The 19537-nt window shown below is 38.0% G+C and overlaps 1 pseudogene; it reads right to left on the bottom strand.

Moving 5' to 3' along the window:
• The window catches only part of LOC149147447 (pre-mRNA-processing-splicing factor 8A-like), a 63969-nt pseudogene extending 55210 nt beyond the window's left edge, over nucleotides 1-8759 (bottom strand).
• Between the last annotated feature and the right edge of the window lie 10778 nt (nucleotides 8760-19537).

Raw genomic sequence — 19537 nt, 5'->3', positions numbered from 1 at the left:
GGTCTTGTAGCACATCTTTCCCACTTTTGCTATTATAGTGAGAGGGGTAGGTTTTCTTAGACAAATTTGGTTGATTGACCAAATAGAGCATCATTAGTTGAGAAGGGACCCATATCAACCTAGTAGACTTGTTCCTTACACATGTGTCCATGCATTGGATTGGTGAGAGATCATGAGATGGTACCCTATTGATGGAGTATCATTTTTAGTCAGAAGCATTGTACTACAGGAGCCCTTAGAGGTGAGGGATATTACATGCTTCAGTTGGTAGCAAGATGTAGGTTGGCCACTCATCAATATTTTAGCACAACATCAACATGGTGAGATTGACCTTGGTCTATGCCAAGGGTTGAATTGGAGAGAGGTGATGAGTTGGTATGTGGTGGATGGAGCAACACTCATGGTTAGAATTATAACATAGCAGGAGCCATGGAGCCTTGATACTTGTATTGGGTGGCATTGGGATCTAAGAGGATTTGTTGATGACAAGTTCAATTAGTTATTGGTTTGGGATTTGTGTATTGAGGGGTCCATTCATGGTGGGTTGACACAGAGGCAGAGCATCACCCAGTGGTTCGTATGGGATCCGGGCATTGGGTCTAAGTTCCGTTGGGCCACTAGATTGATCCACAGGTTTAGATTTCTTGAGGGCAAGCACTCTTGGGGTGGGAGGATTTGTAATGTTTGTTTTTTTGGTGTTCCTTATTACATGGTTAGGATGGACTTTCAAAGTTGGGAGTAGATAGGTCACAGTTGCAGGTTGGTGTCATCAGCAGGCCTAAGGGGATTTTGGAGGCGTTTTGAGGAGTTTCTATGAGGTCTGATGGCATTCACTTGGTATATTCCATCATCCGCACACTTTTCCTTTCGTTTTGATGCATTCTAAAAAATTTCAAAAAACATAGTTATTATTGGGCTTGACTCAATTAATTATGCTTAAGGTTGGATTTTGGGAGGAATACTTAATATAACACCTTAATGTAATAGATCGTTGGAACCAAAACAAGAATATCTAGAGGATGTGATGGTCAGATGTGAGTTTCAGTGACTTGAGGAGACATGGTGGCCTATTTAACATTTTCCCACATTAAAAAGAATATTTTAATTGAAATAAAAGAGGGGAAAGTGCTCCATGATTAAAATAATAATAAAATAGGAGGTTCTAGAGGGGTCCATCAGATCTATAAAAGAGGATGAGGATGCCATTGGAGGACATATTAGATTTGATATTTCTTCTTGTATGAGAGGTTGAAAACCTGATTCTCTACTTCCTTGGTAGCCCTAGGACGAAAACCCTCGGGTGATTTAGTGGGATTGGGGGAGCACCCATCTCTCCTTGGTGAATTCATCTAGAATTCACAGGATAGATTAGCAGTGGAATTTCAACTCAGTTTTGGAGGTCGGTGTAGTGCACTAGATTATCTTGGAGGCCAACATTCATCTAAGATATTTTGGCTGTATATGCATGTAAACCCAGCTTATCCATTATAGTAAAAGTTGAGAATTTTCCTGTTCATTGTGTCATTGGATTGCAATGCTTTGTTTGTTTTATTTTCCATGGCAATATTATTTTAAATGAATAATAATTTAATGGTGAAATTTTGGTTGAGTTTGATTTTTGCAAATTTAGTAAAATATCCCATTTGGGACATTACAAACTGTCCATTCAATATAGTGTAGGGGAAATAAAAGCATGCTTGCTCTACTTTCAACCAAAGATGTGTGAACCTTCCTAGATTTTTCCAATAGACCATCTTGTCCATAGTTGCACCACGCCTTATACGTTCACGATTATAATGAGCAACATTAGTCGACCAATTTGCTTTGATTTTACATAACAAAGAATCATATTCTCAATTGGCACTCGTAGGCTAGGCACCTTGAGTACCAAATAATGGCAGAAGTGTCCTCAGACACGTAATTTTATTAATCAGAAAAAATAATTACATAATTGATTTTGCAAGAGTTTACACCCGAACAACACAAACACTCTTGCAATGAGCTATTTATAAGCTCCATGTCCTAACTACCTCTAATTATGGATCACTTATTAAATAACAAGTGTCCATTTACAATAAATGCTATTCAAACCAACTAGCTAACTAATCTCCTAAAATAGAGCCTAAGATACAACACATTTGGAGAGTCATATCTAGTTACAACAATATGCTAATTCTAAAAGTCTCCATTAAATAATTAAACATTCTAGAATAATAATTATTAATTTAATATCTTAAATTAATAATTATTTTATTCTAATTTTATAACCTATGATAAAATTGTATTTTTGGATCATCTAACACCAAAGAAATTATCTTATTTATAAACTTGAGATATAACAAAGAACATAAATAAAGAAAACAATCAATTTTTTCATTCTTAATTGAAAGCTCTATTACAACATGTACCTTCCAAGGGATGTTTTCCTTCCAACAACACCAGGCTTCACTCAAATGTTGCAAAATGGTGCAAGCTTTGTTCTTATTGATGCCCTCTATCACAATATGACCGAGTATGTCAGCAATTAGATAAGAGAATCACTAAGAGACTTAAAAATTGCATAACACTAAAACAAAACAGAGGGAGAAATAGGGATGTAGAAACTTCAAAGTAAACAACCAAATTAATCATTACAAAATGAGCTAGGAAGAGGAGAAATAACATGCCCATCAAGGGCTAAACATATATAGAATAGATTAAATCATGCCTCTTTACTATCAACATCCAAGTGATTTCAATCTAATTGATGCATTCCAAACAAAAAAACATCCCTTTCCTGCCAGTTATCAAAGAAGGAAAAAATTAAAATCACCTGGCATTGAATCAAGAACATCATGCATGACAACTGCTCTAAGCTCCAAATCAAAATGACTTTCAACCCTTTGTTTCGTCACAGTGTTTGCCACTCCCTTTGAATGACGACCTTCAAACTATTGTGCAAGCAAGTTTCCAAGCCACCTTTCTAGCAGTGGTACTATACCATGTAGGAAAACAACCATACTCTCCACATTGGAGCCCAAAATCTACATTCAGGTCCTTTCCCAATAGGCCCAATGTTAAAGCAATAATAAATCAAATTTTTTATATCTTTACACATTCTTATTTTCCACATAAGACAATACTTGTAACGATACATACCAGTCAACTTCCCTACATGTGAAAATGTATATTGTAATCCATATGCCAATTGGAAAGCATCTACATTTCCCAGTCGAAATTGGATATTTGCATCGACAACTAGTTTTGTTAGTCGCAAAATTTCACGACATAAATGGAAAGAATTTCCAAAAAATGACTTCTTACGCTCCTTCATTGTGAGTGTCTTCACATGCTTCAGATTGAAATTGTAATCAAGATGAAGATAATTCAAGTTCTTTTGGTGAATAAGAAGATTCAGCATATTGTAACATTGTCTGCAAACTTGAAGCCCAACCTCTACCCAATCTAGCTCAGTTGTCTGGAAAAAATTGGTAGCTTGTAGGGAATGAAACAAGTATTTCTTCTTTTGATCCTTTGGAGGCCTGTGATGAAGTTCATTCAACACATAACATTTTAGGAGCTTCTGATAGCTCACATAAACCTTCATTGGATATGTGGGAGGATTGCATGACATGAAACATTCAAGGAATCAAATCCATGTCACATGAAAAACACAACTAAAGAACATGAATATAAGTCATGCATCGAAAAGATGCATATCAGTGTTCCTTGTACCAATCAGAAACAAGAAGAGTGTATTTTGCTCATTACACACAGCCTGATTGCATATTGAATAGACATGGAGCAAACAAAAAATGAAATACCATCAATTGTTGTATTTGTGTAAAGTGGTGTATCATGCAACAAAGGTTCCACACCTTATGGAACAAAAAAATCATCATCATCATCCTCCTAGTAAGTTTTCCTCTCATGGTGATTAGTCTTATGAAAAGAAATTGGATGAATCAGAGGATCAAAATAAAATGCTGGTAAATCTGGATCTTCAGTTTTTATGTACATCACCATGGGACTGTGATATACACAAAGCTTAACTTTCCTAGGCCTATTGTTGTAGAGATGAGGAAATGCAATTCTATACTGTCCGAAGTGAAGAGAAGATAATGAGCTTATTAATATCATTGAATTCATTTCAGTCTACATCACCCTTCTCCATATCTCAGTACAAAGGATCAAACTTTGGTCCTCCTATTGTTAAAATAAACATGTAAGTAAAAGTCTAAAATTGATTGCAACAATAACATTTATGATAAGAGAAATAAAAATAGATGACCAAAGATTGACCCAATAATTTTCTAGGCATAGACTTTATAATACCTAGTATGCACATGTTCAATGCTTTCACTGTGAAAATGAGTCCATATCAAAGAGATAGAAATAGTTTTAACAATCAAGTTAAAAAGTAGTTGTCCTGCGAAACAATGCAAAGTTTCCATGATGGGAAGCGATAATTTTCATCTTCTATAACTAGGCCAATTTATAAGTTTTTTTTTTCACTAGGGTCTTGTGGTCATAAAGCCATGTGTATACAACATAATCTTCTTCCTCATACAACTCCAACTAGATAGGTTCAAGAGAGTCCACATCAATGTTTTAAAGCTCTGAATTAGACTCCGAACCGGTCGAGGGTCAACTCCAACTTTGAATCCGACTCTGTATCGACTTGGCCTAGTTGATTTCAGTGACTCAGTCTTTGTAAAAAATACATTAAATATTTTTATTTTTATTTTTATAAAAAACATAATTTTAAAGATTTTCATTCATGTTTCCAAACACAAAGTGTTATAATATAGAGATAAGATAACATATCATCAAATTAGGCTTATGAATATATCCATCATATCAAAATGGCACCCAATGCACTGTCCAATACATGTAATATATAGAAATCAGAACAAAAACACATAACCAAGGAGGCTCTAAATGACCTCTACAACAAACGTAAAACATCACTAGTCACTAGTCCCTATTGGCTATTGCTAGAGAAGCAAACATCATTTGGCTCAGACTCTAAGTCAGAGTCAGATGGGGAAACCCATGGCTCTTGCTCATCATCATGATCACCAACTAAAACTGCATAAGTAGTAGCATGAGCGGGTGCAGTAGCCGAATGTTGAGATAGACGAGCTATGTGCTTGCGTCATGGCTAAGTGGAGGAAGTGCCTGCGACTGGAGGACTTGGGTCGGGCTTGGTACTAGTGGATCTATATTTAACTGAACATTATGTTTAACTAATTCCTCCATCTGTAAATCCAAATCAATACCAATATTCTCATCAGAATCAAACTCTACTAGATGACTCTCCACTGCCTAATATGATGTTGGATCAATATCTTCCAACACAATGGGATTTGTATCAGGTCTTTTGTTCAACAATTGGTTGCATCTTAGCTAGAGGTTGTATTGGACATAGACTAGACCATTTAACCATTTTTGTTCCAAATAATTTCTCTTCTTTGTGTGAGTCCTCTCAAAGACAGACCAATTGAAATCACACACAAAAGCACTCCAAGTTTGACTCAAATATGGATTGCAAACTTTTGCAATTGAGGACAATGGCTAGAAAACGCCTCCTACCATTGTGCTACAAAAAACATAGTTGTGTAATGAGTTATCTCAAAATATTATATCCAACTTTCAAATTATAAAAAATTTAACAAAATAAGAATTTGAAAATTGAAATTGTTTGTTTACCTGGTTCATCTGCTTCTCATGAAATCCTTTCTAGGTTCTTTCCAAAGGTACATTTGGCTCTGCTTAAACAAGTGATATGTTGGTGTATCTCCACCTGGTCACTCTCCCTAGGGACCATGCACTCAAGGCACTCAATCAATCCATCTCTAACCTCCCCAGTCAAATCTTCTGCCTCTAGAGCTTTATAATGATACCTTGGGTTCAGAAAAAACCCAGTTGCATGTATAGGGTGATGGAGTTGATTGTTACATCTTTGATAAATGATTTCCAAAATGGGCCCATACTTAGACACTCTATCCTTGTATGCTGACATTATTTTCTCCTTTTCTTGATCCATAGCCTTGTAAATGAAGCCCATAGCCAACCTTTCCCCATCCACCAACCACAACACCTTAACCAGTGGCTCAACAACCTTGACAATCTCTGGTACCTTTTACCAAAATATTTCTTCATTAACTTTCTTTCTCACATCTCTTCCATCTTGTTTGTGATCCTATTGACATTCATTCCATTCATCACTGGAAAACACCCTTTGCAAGTTTCTGTGTTGGGAAAGCAAAGATTGCAATGTCAAAAAATTAGTTGCAAATCTAGTCATGGTAGGCCTAACAATATCCTTGCCTCATGTTTGTTTCCTCATCAGGTTCAAAATCCATGAGTGATTGTAGATATATTTTGTTATGCTTTTGGCAATCTCTATAATGTTCTTGATCAAATCTATTTTACCAATATCCTCAAGCATGAGGTCTATGCAATGTGCAACACATGGGGTCCAAAAGATGGTTTTGTGTTTTTCCTTTAACATTTTACTAGCAAGAACATAGTTAGAGGCATTATCTGTGATGATTTGAACAACATTGTCCACCCCCACCACTTCAGAAACCTCATCCAAAAGCTGAAACAAATGTGCATATTTCACCCTATTAGATGCATCAATTGATTTTAGAAACATGGTTCCCTGTGGGAAAAAGATAAGAAAGTTTATGATGGTACGATTCCTTTGATAAGTCCGTCCATCTGACATGATGGTACATCTTGTTTTTTCCCATGAGATTTTGAAATATTTCAAATATTTATCAATGGAAAAAGCCTCTTTTTGCAAAAGAAATCCCCTTAACTCATGCATAGTAGGGCCTTTGAAGCCCTTTCCAACAGTAAATATGGAATCAAACATAGGTTCATAATATGGTGAACGAGAAGCATTGAAGGGGATATCAACATCGTACGCCATCTAGCTATGTAATCACACACAATTTCTCTTAATTCTTTCTTCTAATGGTCATCTAAAGTGGGTTGCATTTGACCTCTATTAGCTTGAGGACCGTGTGAAATAACTTTTGATATCACCCTTATTTTTAAATTTACCCTTACATTTTCTTGAATATATTCGAAAGAGGGAGGAACACATCGAAATGGGTTAGATGCATCAGTGCAAGGGATAGATGAAGAGCCCTCATAATAAAAATTTGGGTTGGCAACTGTCATGTGTTTTACACTCCTATTCCCCCTAATTTCAGCCTCTATTTCTTTTTTCCTAGCTTTTTCTTCCTCAAACTTCTCAATTTTTTCTAGCAACTCCTTCCTAATATCCCCAATTTGTTCTGATGGTTCTACACATTGAGAAATTTGACCTCTAATACCAACCAAGTGTTGTTTCAACCTATGAATGCCCCCTCCACCTCCCTTAATTTTTCTATGACAAAATTTGTAATGCATTTGACTATCATTCATCTCAGCATATGCCCAAGCAACATATTTCATTCTAGGACCCGTTTTTTGATATTTGGACTTGGAAATGAAAGGAAAGAGATCTCAAAATGAAAAGAAAAAAAATCAACTCTTCAATGCTCATTTCTTTTACAAAAATTACTCTTTTCAATTTTCAGATTTGCAAAAGAAAAACACAAGCAAATGAAGATTTCAGAAGTGAAAAAAAATGCCTCTTGGCTTTAGCCTCCTCAATGCTGCTCCAACAAACCAAATCCTCAATATGGCTCTAATGACTACCCAAGAAGCTCCTCACTACTGTTCCAATGATTGCCTAAGAGACTCCTCACTGCTGCTCCAAAAACCAACTCCACAACTCTTCACAAACTCCTTAAAAATGCTCACACAAATGCAATGAGATAGCTGTGAGGAAATGTTAGGGGTTTGGGTAAATTTTATAGGCTTGGGATAGGTTAGATGGATATAAAAAAACCTAAAACAAAAAAAGAACCTAATTTGGAGTTCGCTTTCCCTCCCTTTTCCACCATGGATCGGGTTTGACTGGCTCGGTCGGGTTATGTCGGAATCGGTCCAGCCGACTGGTCTATTACCGAACCGGCTGAGTTGATGACCAACTTGGCCGGTTCAGTAATAGACCGACCATTGGCCCTATTTTTGTATCGAGTTGGCTCGGGCAAGGGTCTGACTCGGTCGGCTTGACTAATTCTGAATTGGTTCGACCATTTTTTAAAACACTGGTCCACATCTAACAAATTGTTTGCATAATATAAAGGAGGTTCCTCATCATCAAATGGTGGAAAGCACATTATTTTAAAATGTCGCTTGTCCCTTTTTTATCTCCACATCATGATCCACATTGTACCCCATTGAAAACGAGCTTCCATTTAGGCACAAGTATTCATCATAAGACTAAAAAAAGTAAGAACAAAATCCAAATGTCAAAATAACATAAACTTTACCTATGCTATATATATGGGCCCAACAACCCATGGTATTTCTTAGCAAAAGTGATAGCCCCAATTATGTGATAGAGTACCTTCACATCCTAAACCTGAATAGTAAACATTCATCAAATACATAAATCATAATGCACCAAATGCACTCCTCTATTGCTAGACTAGGAAACTAAATAATATAAATATACAGAAGGATTACAGTTTAGCTAAAAGATATGATGATAAAGCATTAAATAAGTTTAATACTTGCTCCTGAGGAATGGGTATGGGCATGTTTTCAGGAAGTTTGTACACTGCATGAGGTACAAATTTAAGTGGTCCTAGATAAACATACTTGTCGTGGTGATATTTTTCTAAATACATGTCTCCATGATCTCTGTTCATAGTCAGAAACACAGATCACTACATAATGCACAAATAACAATGTTGCAATGGCATCAAATACCTACAGCGAAAAATGTATGTAACTATGTAATATCATTGAATGTAAAAATCACATACACAACAATATCAAAATTCTGCATAAGTCAAAGATGAAGATGAAGTGAGTTCACTTAGGTTTCCAGAAGTGTAAGACATAACACATCCAATCAAAATTTGAAACATGATCCAATACATGAAATCTTTCAGCTCTCTTTGAGTTAACATTTTTCTAATGAGGATGGTATACACAAATAGATGCATCATACTACAGAACTTGCTCCAAATATGTAATGTCCCCATTTTTATTCTTCTTCATACTACAACCAGGGTGGATTTCCAGGGCAACGGAGGGTCAGGTTAGTGGAGCAAGTTTATGTCATCAGGGGTTTCGATGGAGTTTTGAGGATTTTTTATCGGGTCTGATGGCATTCGCTTGGCATATTCCTAATCATGAGCAGTTCCACACATCTTATTTTTGGTTTCGTGTTTTTCTGATAATTCTCGTAAAACAAGGTTATTATTAGCATAAATTAATTAATTATGCTAGAGGTGGAATTCCAGAGAGATTAATTGATGGAACTCCTCAATATAATAGCTAATTTGAACCAAAACGAGAAGATCTACCGGATGGGATGTTGAGAATTTACTTCCAGTGGCCGAAGAGAGCATGGTGGGAAATTTACCATTTTCCTTAGTTAAAAATGACTTTAATTAGTCATTTAATTAAGGAAAAATAATTAATTGGGGAAATTGGGCCAAAAGTGACTTAAGTGAAATAAAATAAAATTAAAAGGTCACTTGGTAAATTCAATGGATGAGATTCTAGAATAATAATAAAATAATAAAATAAGATGCTTCTAGAGGCTTGGAGATCTATCCATCATATCTATAAAAGAGGAGGAGGAGGACATTTGGAGAAATCTTTGAGTTGAGTTTTTGTTCTTGTGGAGAGGTTCGAGAATGTGGTTCTCTACTTTAGTAGTAGCCCAAGGATGGAAACCCTTGGGTGATTTAGTGAGAGTGGGTGAGCACCCATCTCTTCCCTTGGTGGATCCATTCAAGATTCACAAGTTGCAGTTATTGATATTTAGTTGTTTGGAGGCCAACTGCGCCATTATTGTAGATTTATTTGAGGCTAGTTTTATCTCAACTATCTCAACTATTTTGTTATTTTAGCATGTAAAACCCTAGTTTATATATTATAATAAAGATGAGATAGTTTTTTGTTGATTTTGTTATGGAATTGCATGCATTTTATTTGTTATATTTTACATGGCAATCCTCTATTAAGTGAATGATAATTTTTTTGAAGGGTTGTTCCAAATTTTCTTCGTTTGGGACATTATAGTGGTATCAGAGCCATAATCTTGGCTTAGCCTGCGGGTTTTTAGCTGCAGTTACTATAGTTCGAGGGTTTTCGGGCTCAATTGAAATTTGAAATTTGAGGCAACAATGTTTTATGATGACCATGAACTCAGATGAAAGGGCCAAAATTGTTATAAAAAGGTGATAAGGATTTACCATGGGAAATTATTTGCAAAGTGGTGTCTTGTTGCATGAGAAATTTCAAGGAATTAAAATTTAGAGGGACCAACATAAGTATTAATCTTGTTGTTGAAGTGTCGTGAGTGAATTTTTTAAAGTTGTGGCACATTTGTTCTAAAATGTGACCACAAATAACTTGGAAGAGGTTTATGATTTTATTTTAATATTTAAAAGGGGCCATAAAATTACTGTAAGTGGCATGGGAAAATATTTACGAATAGGGCCCACTCTTTGATTCAATTTTGTGAAAGCCATCCACTATTTTCAACATGGAGTGGCCATTTCAAAATCAATGAGAGGTGGCTGATTATACCAGCATGCATGAGGGTCATTTTTATTTCAGTAACATGGTCGCTCAACAAAAGGGGTTTGGTTAGTGCATGTGGTAATTGGGATGATAATATTTTTGGCAACACATGTAGGGATGAAAGTGAGTTGCATGATAGATTTATTAGTTCACACAGATTTCATGACTGGGAAAAGAAGGGTTTCATTATTAGATGCCCGAATTATTTATCGTTAGAGCCTATGGATTTGAGCATTGAATATATTAGGAATCATGCACAAATTTGGCTGGACCTATAGTGAACACACCTCTTAACCTGTGCAAAAGATAAGGGATAGAGCCACAAGATGTGTCATGCCTTGCTTAATCAGAGTCGATCTCCATACATGCATTAAAATTCCACAATGATCATCTGATCCATCGGTCGTGGACATTTGTGGTCATTGGTCTTTTCATACCCATCACCGATGTGAAGTTGAAGGATGTGTGTGGCCGTGTTTGATTAGAATAGGATTTTGGTACTGTTGGCCAAAAGGACGAGTTTTGTTTATATTCTGATCACTGAAAGGAAGGTCGAGTGTCACATTGAAGGAACATCACTTCACCAGGATGTATCAGGTTACTTATGCGAGTCTGAGTTTTATTTCTTCCGGATTGAATTCGCAGTACGTTGCTGGTCATGCTTCTTTGCTGATAGAAGGAGATGCGTTTCCATTAATCTTGAGATGAAATATCTTATTTATGTTGACTACATACATCATTTCAAGGGTTGACAAGCTGCATATTGTGCTGAGCATATAAAGTATCCATGGTTGTAGCAGAAGTGGGAGACTGAGGATTCCAACAAATTGTTACTGCATTTGGGATCATTGCCAAAGCCGAATTTATTATCAATAGAGGTCAAATTATATGTTCAGAACACTTTCTTGAGGTCAAATGACCACCACGTTAGCTGTCTAGTTGAGAATTATTCATAGGGACGTGTTTTCCTCTAGGAATAATCCCAATTAAATTACTTTACTAAGTGTATGACTGGGCTGTATCTACCTCATAAAAAGGGTCGATTTATGGAGCTGTGTATTGAGGCCAAATACTATTTCTTGGTGGTTATTTGTTTTATAAAGTGATGTGGAATTCTTTTTCAAATTTTGGAAGGCTATGTTTATATTCCTGTAACAACTTATGGTGCAGAAGCCGAGTGTATTATTCTTGTAGACGCTTATTTGAGGAGCCATGTTGATCACAAAAAATTCCATATCAGTCTCAAATCCTTCATGAAGCTGAACACATCGATTGTGCAGGCACTAATATTGGGTCTGTTCCTTTAGTGATAAGCTATTACACTATGGTTGAAATTTCTAGGTTCTTATTTTTGCATATATATTGTGTATGGATGTGTTGAAAATTAAATTCCAAGCCTGCCCATTTGTCATTACCTTTTCACTAGTTTAGAGGCATGCTTGTAAGTTGTATTTCTGAGATGAAGGTTTGGTTTTGATATTGTATATGGTCAAAGGTCTGGAGTCCTGGAAGATTTCATAAGGCCTGTGTAAGATTTGTTGTGGGTGATAGAGTATGCATAAGAAAGTTATCATAATATTTTGTAAGAGACAATTTGTCTAGGTTGTATGGTGAATTAAGTTGTGAATGATTGATAGTCAAAACATGCTTCATGTGTCAAGTTTGGTATAGGGTAAATGTCAAATTAATTGTTGTCTTTGAATAAGTTTGAGTGCATTGGGTCAAGATGTTGTAAGTTGAAGGAAGGTCTCATATTGTAGAAAGTATACAACTCTATTATATTTTCACCATAACCTTGTATATGCCACTGAATAATGGAAGTTTTAGAAAACTTCATGAACCAACACAATAGTACCTCCATGGACTCCCACATAGACCAGAAAACAAAACTAAACAACATACCTTTTTCAAGAGGGATTTATGTTATTCTTCAGAAGGAACAACCAAGAGATGTGTAGAAGGAGCAGGAAATAGGGCACAAATTATTTGCAATTGGGACATATTTGAAGCACATGAGGGTCACATGGAAGGTTCTTTTAAAACTTAATGAACTAGATGCCCTCTTTTCCAAGTGAGTCAGTTAGAAGGGGATAATCTAATTTGGGCTCTAAAACTAGTGATACTTGCTCTCATACAACACAAGTTCTTGAAGGAACCTTGTGAAGGGGTTAGAATTTCAGTTGCCTCTTGTCTTAGTAGCATCATGATGCTGACCGCTCCTATAGCTCCTTACAATGATGATGTTATGAGGAGAGTCTTTGGGTTGATGGTAGAAACCTTGCGAGATTTGGATAGAAGTGAGGTTCCTACATTTGGGAAGAAGCTTTAGGTTCTGAAAATTATGGCCATGACTAAGACTTATGAAGTCATGTTCAATCTCAAGTGTGATGATCTTATCCTACAAATGTTCCAATGCTTCTTTAGCATTAGGAAACATCATCCTGACACGATCATAACACACATGTAGTCCATCTTTTCATCATGTATGAGAGGTCGTGATGTCATTTGTTGGGAGTTGTAGTCTCGATTATGAGCTAGCCGAAAGGTTGGTTGAGCAGAACATCGAGTTGTTCAGGAGACAGTTGACGAGGGAGGAGATACTTAGGTTTGGTGGATCATGCAACAAGAATGAGCTGAGGAGGAAGGGACTTTTCTTCATCTGCAAAGGACCTTGGGGACTTGACCACTCATGCTTGAGTGACACTGATGAGATGACATCGGTAGAGTAGGGAGATATTCTTTATGTCTGTCAGGTTGAGGAATATTCATTGGACGAGTCCATGGGTTCATACAATGACACCTCTGAGGAGCATGAGAAATCATGTGGAGTTGATGATAGTAGACTAGATATGCATCCATGTGTGGTAGAGGAATATGAGGAACAATCAATTGTTCCCATGAGGGAAGGAGATCAAGGAGTAGATGAGTCACCAATGGTGATTCAACATGAGTAGCATATGGTGGAGCATGGGTCAAATGAGGAGGAGGATGTGCATAGTATGCATGATGAGCATTTTGGGGAGAGGTAGTTGGAGGTTCATATTTTTCTGTGGTGGTGGAGGATGAGAAACTGCCCTTGGGGTTAGCCATTGATGAGGAGAAGGCAGATGTACAAACAACCAACAAGGTGGCAGTATTTGTAGACATGTGTCTTCATGAGATGTTGGAGTATGACAGGACAATTTGGCAGGAGATTGGTGGATTGGAGGAGCGTGGATTTTCCTATCAGGTGAGGGAGATGGAAGTGCATCCATCTTTGGGTCTACCCATTGATGAGGTGCAAACACATGTAGTGACAACCAACCGAGTTGCAACAATTTCATGCAGCAACCCTCTCCAGGAATACACAAACGGGGCTTGTAGCATATTTTGGCCACTTGTACCCATTACAGGGAAAGAGGCAGGCTTTTCTTGATGGATGTTACTAACCAACTAGGTAGAGCAACATGAGTTGATCATGGGACAACATTAGCATAGTATACTTATTTCGTACACTAGAGTCCATATCTCATATTGGCGAGATATCATGAGTTGGTATCCTATTGATGGTACAATATTATTAGTCAGGGGAATAGTGGAGCGGGTACCCTTAGACATGACATATACTTCATGTTCCAGTTGGCAGTTTGATATAGGTCGACAACTCTTCAACATTCCATCTTGGCATCAGGAGAACATGATTAGCATTTGATGGAGTTAGGGGTTGGATTGGAGAGAGTTGATGAGTTGGTATTCGCTTCATGGAGCAACAACTTTAGCCAGAGACAGAGCACAATCTAAGCCAAGGGGCTTTGGTGATAATTGGCCACAGTGGCATTGAGATCTAGGTGGATCTAATAGCAGCAGGTTGTGTTAGAGATGGATATGGGATCTAGGTATTGGGGGATCTAGTCATGTTTCAATCACTTGGAGGCATGACGTGGACCAGTGGTTTGTATGGGATCCGAGTATTGCGTCTTAGTTGCGTTGGGCCACTAGATTGGTCCACATGTTTGGATTTCTTGAGGGAAAACAATCTTGGTGCAGGAGGACTGTAATTTCCCCATTTTTATTATTCTTCATAGTTCAACCAGGGTGGATTTCTAGGGCATGGGATGGCTAGGTCAGTGGAGTAGGTTTATGTCATTAGGGGTTTCGATGGAGTTTTGAGGAGTTTTTATGGGGTTTGATGGCATTCACTTGGCATATAGATCATCATGAGAAATTCCACACATCTTGTTTTTAGTTTAGTGACTTTCTAATAATTCCCATAAAACGAGGTTATTAGTAGCATAAATTAATTAATTATGCTAGAGGTGGCATTCCGGGGGGATTAATTGATCGAACACCTTAGTGTAATAGCTCGTTGGAACTAGAATGAGAAGATCTACATGATGGGATGTTGAGAAGTGACTTCTAGTGGTCAGAGAGAGCATGATGGGAGATTTACCATTTTCCTTAGTTAAAAATGACTTGAATTAGTCATTTGATTAAGGAAAAATAATTAATTGGGGAAATTGGGCCAAATGTTACTTAAGTGAAATAAAATAAAATTAAAAGGTCACTTGGTAAAGTCAATAAAGGAGCTTCTAGAATAATAATAAAATAATAAAATAATATTCTTCTATAGGCTTGGAGATCTATCCATCAGATCTATAAAAGAGGAGGAGGAAATTTGGAGACATCTTGGAGTTGAGTTTTCTTTCTTGTGGAGAGGTTTGAGAATGTGGTTCTCTACTTTAGCAATAGTCCAGGACGGAAACCCTCAGGTGATTCAGTAAGAGTGGGCAAGCACCCATCTCTTTCCTTGGTAGATACATTCAACATTCACAAGTTGCAGTTATTAATATTTGTTGGGCATGGAATCCGCCCCATAGCATGTTTTGGGGCTCAAAGCCCAAGTTTTGGTCAAAGGTTTTATAAGACTCCGCGAATTTCAGGCGTAGAGCATGAAGTATAGGATGAGTAATATTGTTGTCCTCCCTTAATTATTGTAATGTAATGTAAAGTCATGTCAACCTACCCATGGTCCGTGGACCATGGGAATGTATAAATAGAGCAAGGCTTTAGGTGTAAAAATAGAGATTCGGGAGAAAGAAGAATAGGAATGGTTCAATCTTAGAGGAAGAGTCTAAGTGTAGTGGGTCATAGTGATAGGAAGAGGCTCTGCAGCTGAGTGTGCAGAGGCCTAGTAGAGTTTGCAGCTGAGTGCGCAAGGCAGTGTCAACTCTGTAATATGGATCGAAGATTAATAAAGAAAAGTTGATTCCTATTTTGGTGTATTTGTTGTGCATTGTCTTCTTTACATTTATATTGGTTTATTTTATCACGTGCTTTGATATGATTGCTGAATATGCTGTAATAATCATTAATCTTATACACACAAGTTAAGTAATCGGGTAATAACAGATTAACAGTGAGGAACTTGGGTATTATATGGGTTGCGCCTTGGGTAGGGTTGCGTAAAAGCAGCATCACAGGCTACGAAGGCTTAGCAAGTGAGTGTAGCGATGTGCACACAGGATTAAATTGTGGATCTCTAAAAGCTAATCAGATATTCCCAGGGTGCAGAAACGTGGTTCTAACACCCTCCCATACTACTTCGGGTGAGACCTTAGTCCGCGCTCCATGGACTGTTGTCAAAAGGGCCAGTAGTACCGGGATTTGTTTGGCTAAATCACCTCTGAACCTGGGTTAGGCCCATACAAGCCAACAAATGGTTCCATTTCCGGGACCGAGATCTTCATAAGGGATGTCCGATGTTGTGCCACTAGAACCCAAGAAAGAAATAAATTGAAGAGTGGTTGGACAATAAGATTCACGAGTTCGTGACATAGGAAAACAAAACTTCGTGAGTATTTAAGGAACAGTGGTAGGAGCGCTACTTGTATATGGAAATCCACGAAATTTTCTTTGCATCCTTTCCTTCTGAGCTATATGAGTGGATGGCGAAGTTAAAGGATAGCTAGGGAAGGTGTAGGCTTGATAAACCAATAGTGTGGACTCTGGAATTAGTGCGCAGACTAGAAGTGTTAGAAGATAAGATCACGCGAGCTGTGGACCATTGGATCGACCGAATAATAGGAGGATTTATCATTGAGTTTGTGGTAGACACGATCATTAGCTACAGTGAGGCAGAACGACATTTTCTTAAGGGACCATGAGGTAAGTATATTAAATCTTTGAACACTTGGATTAAGATGATATTGTGTGAAAAGCGGGTTATGCGAATAAATTAATGTTTGGGACGGAGTGGGGATATCTACAAAAGCGGAAGTAGTGAATAATTAGAAAAAAATCCCTTAATTTCACCCTCACGGGAGAGCGAGGAAGAGCTCACGAAGGTTTCTCCAAGGAGTGCGGTCAGTTTGATAAGGCAATGAATTCTGCATTTACCACATCCACCCACACAGCCACCCATTTCACCCCCCTCACCTCCATCTCCACCCACCCCACCTCCGCCACCACAGTTCAGTATGGTGAGCATGATCAAACTACTGGTATTCATAGGAGTGGGGAATGAAGATCTGGACCAATTTTGGTTCGTGGTAAGAGCAGTATGGGAAGCACAAGGTGTCACGGATGACAATATTAAGAAAGCCATGATGGTGAGCGCACTGCAGGATCGTGCATTAACATGGTATATCAAGCATTCTAATGACCACCCAAATGTAGGAATTGTAGAGATCTAGGTTGCATTGAATAGGGAATTTAGCAAGCCAAAGTCAGAAACACAATCAATCATCGAGTTTAAAGAGATCGCGATGCTCCTGGGCGAGACCCCCTGGGATCTGGATCAAAGGCTAAAGAGTACGATTCGTGAAGCCAATATGACGTTGATGGATGGACAACATCGCGTATGGTTTGTAGCATCTCTGACACCACACTTGAGGACAACGCTGTCACAACAGAAACTTTCCACCTAGGCCGAAGCATTGGAAATGGCAATGAGATTACATGAGACCCCTATACAAGACCCTGGGTTGGGAGTCCAACAAATCCATGCGCAACTACAGAATCTGTGTCTGGAAATGCAGAGTTTGAAACAGGACAAGGCACCTTAGCCGAAGGTGTGCGAGGAAGTATGGTGTATAAAATGCAAAGGCCAGGGCCATGACAAAGATCACTGTCCAGTGTTCACGAACTACTTGGCAGGAGGAGGGCCTATGGCATTGAGATTGGAGGCATAGGCAAGGTCGAGCGTGGCACCTGCTTTGTGGTGCGTGATTTTTCAGATAGGAGGGAAACACACTATGGATAATTGTCATCTACTGCAGAAGTATACGCAGACGTCCCAACAATTGTTTTGTAATTTTTGTAGGTCGGTAGGCTACGATGAACGCACCTGCCAAAGTTAAGAAGTAATGATGGATCAGACCCCTGCCTACAGGGTGCAGGGTGCAGATTTAAACACAAGCCCTTGACCCAAATACAGGGATGGTGCGTGCTAGATTCCAGGGGCGAGGTCAAGGACGAGGTGGAATGGGACCCGTAAGGGGTCGCGAACAAGTAATTTGTTACAATTGCGGAGGGTTAGGGCACTATGCTTGCGATTGTACCAACCCAACAAGGATATCATGTTTGTATTGTGATCAGTTTGATCATGAGACAGAATACTGCCCTTCGTTGATCACAAGGATGCGTGAAAAAGGGGTATTCCAGCCCCCTTCGACTTAGAATATACAAATGATGAGGTCTGAGCCATGCAAAGAAGACCTGAATGTAAAAATGATGCTTAGAAGCTGCATGACCATGGGAGATGATAAGGGGAAGCAACCAGAAGAAAGTGCATGGGTTTTCAAGACTCCTACAAAGGAACCCGAGTTTGACTTAGAACACGCGAAGGAGACATTCATGAAGCTAAGCAGAGCTTCACGGAGGCCTCCACTTTAGGTAGCAAGGATCAACTAGAACCAGGAATGGATCCTTCTGTTATCACCCTAAAATCTTTGTCTCTAAGCTTTGGAAAGTTGCCTTGTTTCTAGTCATAGTATTATAATTTTTGAGTCATATCATCACAATTATTGTCATTCTCATTTACAAAACCTTCTTCTAGTCATGGTGTTAAAGGGTCTCTAGGTCATTTCATGCTTTAAAGGTTAGGTCATAAGGTTAGAAGTATTTTAACGTCATATCTCTTTTCCAAATAAAGTTTGACAGCCTCATTCCATGTCCTAGAAGCCTTACCAGGTGTTTAGAAGTCATATCTCACATCATGTTGGAAATATTTTGAAACTAGCTACGAAATCACTGAACTAGGAGTTTTCGTAGCGCACTATGAAATCCCTGAAAAAGACTGTTTTAGCATAAAAAAATTCTGCTTTCTGCATTTACTAGTCAACTTCTAGAAGGGGTCTTGAGTAGATGAGAACTAAATTTTGAAAAATGAAAGAGGCTTTTCTTCCTAACATAACAAACTACAAACACCTCTTTCAGTTTCTTCAAATTCGTTCTGAGGTGGGAGGAATTTATGGTTAAACTTGCGCTACGAAATTGTTGAAAGTCAAGCTTGGTCTTCTGGTTTTAGCAGTCTTTTTCAAGATCTGTTTCTGGTTGCATGAAAAGGTATTTTGGAATTATGAAGGAGGTTGCTATTCATAAACTCTCCAGATACAATAACCTATCTCACTTTCTTCATAAGTGTTTTCATTTGGGAGATAATAAGCTTTCTTTGAAACCCAAAATTCAAAGAACGGATTTTTCTTGTTTGACACATGTTTTTCAAGGACAGATTTTGGACAGCTGGAGAAGTAATTTAAAACACCAAGAGAGGTTTTTGTTCTAGACATCGTGGAATACAAAAAAATCCTTCAGTTTTGAAAAAATGTGTCATGGATGAGGAGATAAAGGCTCTGTACCACGTGCCATTTTCAGGAATCCTAAACCTAAAAACAGGGAAACATGTTCC

The sequence above is a fragment of the Pinus tabuliformis genome, chromosome 9 (genome assembly GCF_031772625.1).
Source record: "Pinus tabuliformis cultivar Carrire ecotype Pingquan chromosome 9, CPIR1, whole genome shotgun sequence".
NCBI classification, from domain to species: Eukaryota; Viridiplantae; Streptophyta; class Pinopsida; order Pinales; family Pinaceae; genus Pinus; species Pinus tabuliformis.
This window is presented reverse-complemented; position numbering and strand designations above follow the sequence as displayed.